Genomic DNA, 6905 nt, shown 5'->3' with positions numbered 1-6905 from the left:
GGCCCAGTGTAAAATGATGATATGGGCCTTTGTTAAAAATTATTGACATTTTCTAATGTATAAACTTCCAATTATAAAATAAGTCCTAGGAATGTGATGTGACTAGGAATGCATAGTGACTATAGCTAATAATACTGTATTGTACATTTGAAAGTTGCTAAGAATGAAATTCCCCTCATGGTTTATTTATTTTATAACTGGAAGTTTGTACCTTTTGATCCCCTTCACACACTTTACACCCATTCCCCCTTCCTCTGATAATAACCAATCTGTTCTCTGATTGGTGAGCTTGTCTTTTTTTTTTTTAATTTAAGTTTAAAAATTTTAAATTTTACTTATTTACTTTTGGGTGTGCTGAGTCTTCATTGCTGCACATGGGCTTTCTCTAGTTGCAGCAAGTGGGGCCTACTCTTCATTTCTGTGCACAGGCTTCTCATTATGGTGACTTCTCTTGTTGCAGCATGCGGGCTCAGTAGTTGTGGTGCATGAACTTAGCTGTCTCTTGACATGTGGGATCTTCCTGGACCAGGGACTGAACCCATGCCTCCTGCATTGGCAGGTGGATTCTTAACCAATGGACTGTCAGGGAAGTCCCTTTTTTTAAATTTTTTAATTCCACATGTAAGTGAGATCATAAGGTATTTGTTTTTCTCTGCCTATTTCACTTAGCATAATGTCCTCAAGGTCCATCCATGTTATCTCAAATGGCAAGATTTAATTCATTTTTATGGATGAACACTAAGAGTAAAGATCTTAGATGTTCTCATCCCCCCAAAAAAGTGTAGCTATGTGTGGTGATGGATGTTAACTAGATTTACTGTGGGGATCATTTTGCAATATATACAAATATCAAATCATTATGTTATACTCCTGAAAACAATATAACTGACTTTTATATCTTAAATTAAAAAAAAAAGAATTTCAAAAGCAGTGATAGCAGAGTGTTGAATCAAGCATAGGGCCCTTCTGATGGCTGCACCGTCCACATGCCCATGAAGCTGACCCTGATGACAGAGGTGTGCTCTGCTTATTGCGTTTTGCTGGAACTTCTGAAGCTATTTGTCTCTGTTTTTGTTTTTCCTTGGAGATTTAATCCACATAGTCTAAAATTCATTCCTTCAAAGTGTACACACAGTTCAGTGATTTACAGTATATTTGTGAAGCTATGCAACCATCACCACTATCTAATTCCAGAACATTTTCATCACCTTGAAAATAAACTCCATGCCTACTAACAGTCACTCCCCATTCTTCCCTCTCACAGCCCCTGGATATCATCAATATACTTTCTGCCTCTATGGATTCCCATATTCTGGACATTTCATATAAATGGAATCATCCAGTTATGTGGACTTTTGTGTCTGGTTTCTTTCATTTAGCATAATATTTAAAAGATTCATCCATTTTCATTCCCTTTTATGGCTGATAATATTCCATTATAAGGATAGATCACATTTTATGTATCATTCCTTTGTTTTAATATTTCTTTTTGAAATTTGATCTCTACATGATGTAGTCAGTACAAATGACTCATTTTGTAGTAATTATCCCATAGTCAAAGATTCACATACTTCCTCCTTTTTAACTTACAATTAAAATTCACACATCTTAAGTGTGCACTTGATTAGTTTTTACCTGTGTTTATACCTGAGTAACCACTATCCAGAGGCAGATGTAGAGCATCTCTTCCTCCCATTAGGCTGTTTCAAGCCTCCTCCAAGGGACCTCCCCCACCCACAAAGCTGCTATGCCAATTTCTATCACCTTAATTTTGCCTATCCTTGAACTTCACAGACGATAAGTATTTTTTTTGCATCTGATTTCTTTTGCTCAGCAATAAGTCAGTGAGATTCATTCACATTATATGTAGCAATAGTTCTTTTTGGTTGCTGTACCATTTAGCTATTCCATTTAGCTATAGTATCCATGGACATTCGGGTTGTTTCCAATTTGTAACTACTCTGATAAAACTGCCATGACCACTTTTGTCATTTGGTGACCATAAAGCCTCACTTCTGTTGTGTATTTACCAAGAAGTGAAATTGTTAGGCCTTAAAACAGGTGCATGTTTGGTTTGAATAGATACTGTCCAAGAGTGTTCCAGAGTGGACTGTGTCAGTTCCACTGACAGTCTAGTTGTTCTTTATCTTCATTGACATTCAGCAACGTCAGTCATTCTAGCATGTGATAGTATCTCATCGTAGTTTTAATTTGCATTTTCCTGATGACGAATGAGATTGAATACCTTCTTGTGTCCTTGTTGGCCATTGGATAGCCACCCATCACATTTTTTTCATTTAACACTTTTGAATCATATTTTTCTTTAGAGTCTTACAAAAGGATGACAAAGAGATAATGCCTTTTGTTTTTTTTCCTCTGTGTGTACTTATTTATTTATTTTCAGCTGCACTGGATCTTTGTTGTTTTTCACAGGTTTTCTCTAGTTGCGGCAAGCAGGGGCTACTCTTTACAGTAGTAGGAGGGCTTCTCATTACGGTGGCTTTTCTTGTTGTGGTGCACAGTCTCTAGGCACATGGGTTATAGTAGTTGCAGCATGTGGGCTCCAGTAGTTGTGGTGCATGGGCTTATTTGCTCCCTGGCATATGGAATCTTCCCAGACCAGAGATCGAATGTCCCTTGCATTGGCAGGTGGATTCTTATCTGCTGTGCCACCAGGGAAGTCCAGGATAATGCCTTTATTTCCTCTGAGTTTTCTTAAAAATTCACTCATATTAATTCATATTTAATTACACAAGTTTATGTGAATGCATTTTCATTGTTTCCTCACAGCCTTGCTAAGAGTCTCTATCATCAGTCTTCTAAACTGATGAGGGAAAAACTATCTTATCAATAGTTTAATGTAATGTGCATTTCTGTGATTGTTATGAAATTAAGCATTTTTTCCTATGTTTATTGGTCACTTGTATTTCTTTTGTGTGCCTTTTCACATCCTTCGTCAATTTTCCTGTCAGCTTGTCTATCTTTTCCTCATTGATTATGGAAGTTGTTTCTATAATCCATGTAGAAATCTGTTATCTGTTATATATTGCAAATAGTTTTCTTGCTGCTTGTATTTTTTCAAGACTTGATTGTTTAGAAAAGTTTTACATTTACAGAAAAGTTGAGAAGACAGTTCCCATCTAACACCTACCCAATGTCCTCTATTATTAACATCTTACATTAATGTGGTACTTTTATTACAACTAATGAGCCAATATTGAAGCATTATTTAGTTGTTTGTTTTTTTAGGCTTCTCTTGGCTGTGACAGTTTCTCAGAATTTTCTAGTTTTTAATCATCTTGATGGCTTTGAAGAGTACTGGTCAGATATTTTGTAAAATGTACCTCTATTGAGTTTGTCTTTATGTTTCTCTCATAATTAGACTTGAGTTATGAGTTTTGGAGAGGAAGACCACAGAGGTAAGATGCCGTTTCCTTCACATCATGTCAGTAGTACATACTATCAACATGATTTATCATTGTTGATGTTGACTGTAATCACCGGGCTGAGGTGACATTTATCAGGTTTCTCCATATGGAGTTACATTTCCCATCTTTCCACACTGTCATCTTTGGAAAGATATCACCAATGCAACTCACACTTAAGGAGTGAAGATTATGCTCCAGTCTCTCGAGGGCAGAGTGTCTGCATAAATTATTTGGAATTCTTCTACCCAGGAGATCTGTCTCTTCCCCATTATATATTATGCATTCAATCATTTATATTAGTATAGATTCATGGGCATTTATTTTATTCACATTATAATCCAATATTATTTTTTTGTTGTTGCTCAAATTGTCTTAACGTTGGCCTCTGGGAGCTCTTTCAGTGTTCCTGTATCAGACAAATCTGTATATTATCACTCTACTTATTAAACTTCTATGCAGAGTACATCAGGTGAAATGCCAGACTGTGTGAATCACAAGCTGGAACCAAGATTGCTGGGAGAACATCAACAACCTCAGATATGCTGATGATACCATTCTAATGGCAGAAAGTGATGAGGTACTAAAGAACCTCTTGGTTAAGTTTAAAGAGGAGAGTGAAAAAGCCGGCTTGAAACTCAATATTAAAAAAAAACTAAGATCATGGCATCTGGTCCCATAGTGTTGAAAGTGTTAGTCACTCATTTGTGTTCAATTCTTTGGGACCCCATGGACTTTTGCCCACCAGGCTCCTCTCTCCATGGAATTCTCCAGTCAAGAGTACTGGAGTGGGTAGCCATTTTCTTCTCCAGGGTATCTTTCCGTCCCAAGGATCCAACCTAGGTCTCCTGCATTACCAGTAGATTCTTTACTGTCTGAGTCACCAGGGAAGCTCTAACTTCATGGCAGATAGAAGGGGAAAAGGGTGGAAGCAGTGACAGACTTTATTTTCTTGGGCTCAAAAAATCACTGTGGATGGTAACTGCAACCATGAAATTAAAAGAAATTTGCTCCTTGGAAGGAAAGCTACAACAAACCTAGACAGTGTATTAAAAGCAGAGACATCACTTTGCCAACAAAGGTCCAAATAGTCAAAGCTATGGTTTGTCCAGTAGTCATGTACAGATGTGAGAGTTGGACCATAAAGAAGGCTGAGTGCCAAAGAATTGATGCTTTCAAATTGTGGTGTTGGAGAAGACTCTTGAGAGTCCCTTGGACTGCAAGGAAATCAAACCTTTCAATTCTAAATGAAATCAACTCTGAATGGAAGTTGGAAGTCTGAATTGGAAGGACTGATGCTGAAGCTGAAGCTCCAATACTTTGGCCATCTGATGTGAAGATCCAACTCACTGGAAAAGACCTTGATGCTGGGAAAGACTGAAGGCAAAAGGAGAAGGGGGCTGCAGAGAATGAGATGGTTAGATAGCATCACTGACTCAATGGATATGAATCTGAGCAAACTTCGGGAGATAGTAAAAGACAGAGGATGTGGTCCACTGGAGAAGGAAATGGCAAGCCACTTCAGCATTCTTGCCTTGAGAATCCCATGAGCAGTATGAAAAGGCAAAAAGATATGACACTGAAAGATGACCCCTCTCCCCAGGACGGTAGGTGCCCAATATGCTACTGGGGAAAGTCGTAGAAATAGCTCCAGATTGAATGAAGAGGCTGAGCCAAAGTGGAAATGATGCCCAGTCATGGATGTGTCTGGTGGTGAAAGTAAAGTCCAATTCTGTAAAGAGCAATATTGCATAGGAACCTGGAATGCTAGGTTCATGAATCAAGGTAAATTGGAAGTGGTCAGACAGGAGATAGCAAGAGTGAACATCAACATTTTAGGAATCAGTGAACTAAAAAGGATGGGAGTGGGCAAATTTAATTCAGATGACCACTCTATCTACTAGTATGGGCAAGAATCCCTTAGGAGAAATGGAGTAGCCCTCATAGTCAAACAGAATCCGAAATGCGGTACTTGGGTGCAATATCAAAACCAACAGAATGATCTCGGTTTGTTTCCAAGGCAAACCATTCAACATCACAGTAATCCCAGTCTATGCTCCAACCACTAATGCCAAATAAGCTGAAGTCGACCAGTTCTATGAAGACCTACAAGACCTTCTAGAACTAACACCCAAAAAAGATGTCCTTTTCATCATAGGGGACTGAAATCCAAAAGTGGGAAGTCAAGAGATACCTGGAATAACAGGCAAGTTTGTCCTTGGAGTACAAAATGAACCAGGGCAGAGGTTAACAGAGTTTTGCCAAGAGAATGCACTGGTCATAGCAAACACCCTTTTCCAACAACACAAGAGACAACTCTACACATGGACATCACCAGATGGTCAATACCAAAATCAGATTGATGATATTCTTTGCAGCCAAAGATGGAGAAGCTCTATACAGTCAGCATAAACAAGACTGGGAGCTGACTGTGGTTCTGATCACCAGCTCCTTATTGCAAAATTCAGACTTAAATTGAATAAAGTAGGGAAAACCATTAGGCCATTCAGATATGATCTAAATTAAATCCCTTATGACTATATAATGGAAGTGACAGATAGAGTCAATGGATTAGATATGATAGTCAGAGTGCCTGAAGAACTATGGATGGAGGTTCATAACATTGTACAGGAGGTGGTGACCAAAACCATTCCTAAGAAAAAGAAATGAAACAAGGCAAAATAGTTGTTGGAGGAGGCCTTACAAACAGCTGAGAAAAGAAGAGAAGTGAAAATCATAGGAGGAAGGAGAAAATATACCCAACAGAATGCAGAGTTCCAAAGAATAGAAAGGAGAGATAAGAAAGCCTTCTTTAGTGAACACTGCAAAGAAATAGAGGAAAACAATAGAATGGGAAAGACTAGAGATCTCTTCAAGAAAATTAGAGATACAAGGGAGCATTTCATGCAAAGATGGGCACAACAAAGGACAGAAATGGTAAGGACCTAACAGAAGCAGAAGATATTAAGAAGAGGTGGCAAGAATACACGGAAGAACTGTACAAAAAAGGTTTTAATGACCTGGATAGCCACGATAGTGTTGTCAGTCACCTAGAGCCAGACATCCTGGAAAGTGAAGTAAAGTGGGCCTTAGGAAGCATTACTATGAACAAAGCTAGTGGAGGTGATGGAATTCCACCTGAGTTTTTTCAAATCCTAAAAGATGATGCTGTGAAAGTGCTGCACTCAATATACCAACAAACTTGGAAAACTCAGCAGTGGCCATAGGACTGAAAAAGGTCAGTTTTCATCCCGATCCCAAAAAAGGATGATGCCAACAAAGGTTCCAACTGTGACACAGTTGCTCTCATTTCACTGGCTAGCAAGGTAATTCTCAAAATCCTTCAAGCTAGGCTTCAACAGTACATGAACTGAGAACTTCCAGATGTACATGCTGGATTTAGAAAAGGCAGAGGAACCAGAGGTCAAATTGCCAACATCCGTTGGATTGTTGAGAAAGCAAGGGAATCCCATAGAAACA

This window comes from Giraffa tippelskirchi, chromosome 13, assembly GCF_054371585.1.
Source record: "Giraffa tippelskirchi isolate mGirTip1 chromosome 13, T2T-mGirTip1v1.2.pri, whole genome shotgun sequence".
NCBI classification, from domain to species: domain Eukaryota; kingdom Metazoa; phylum Chordata; class Mammalia; order Artiodactyla; family Giraffidae; genus Giraffa; species Giraffa tippelskirchi.
This window is presented reverse-complemented; position numbering follows the sequence as displayed.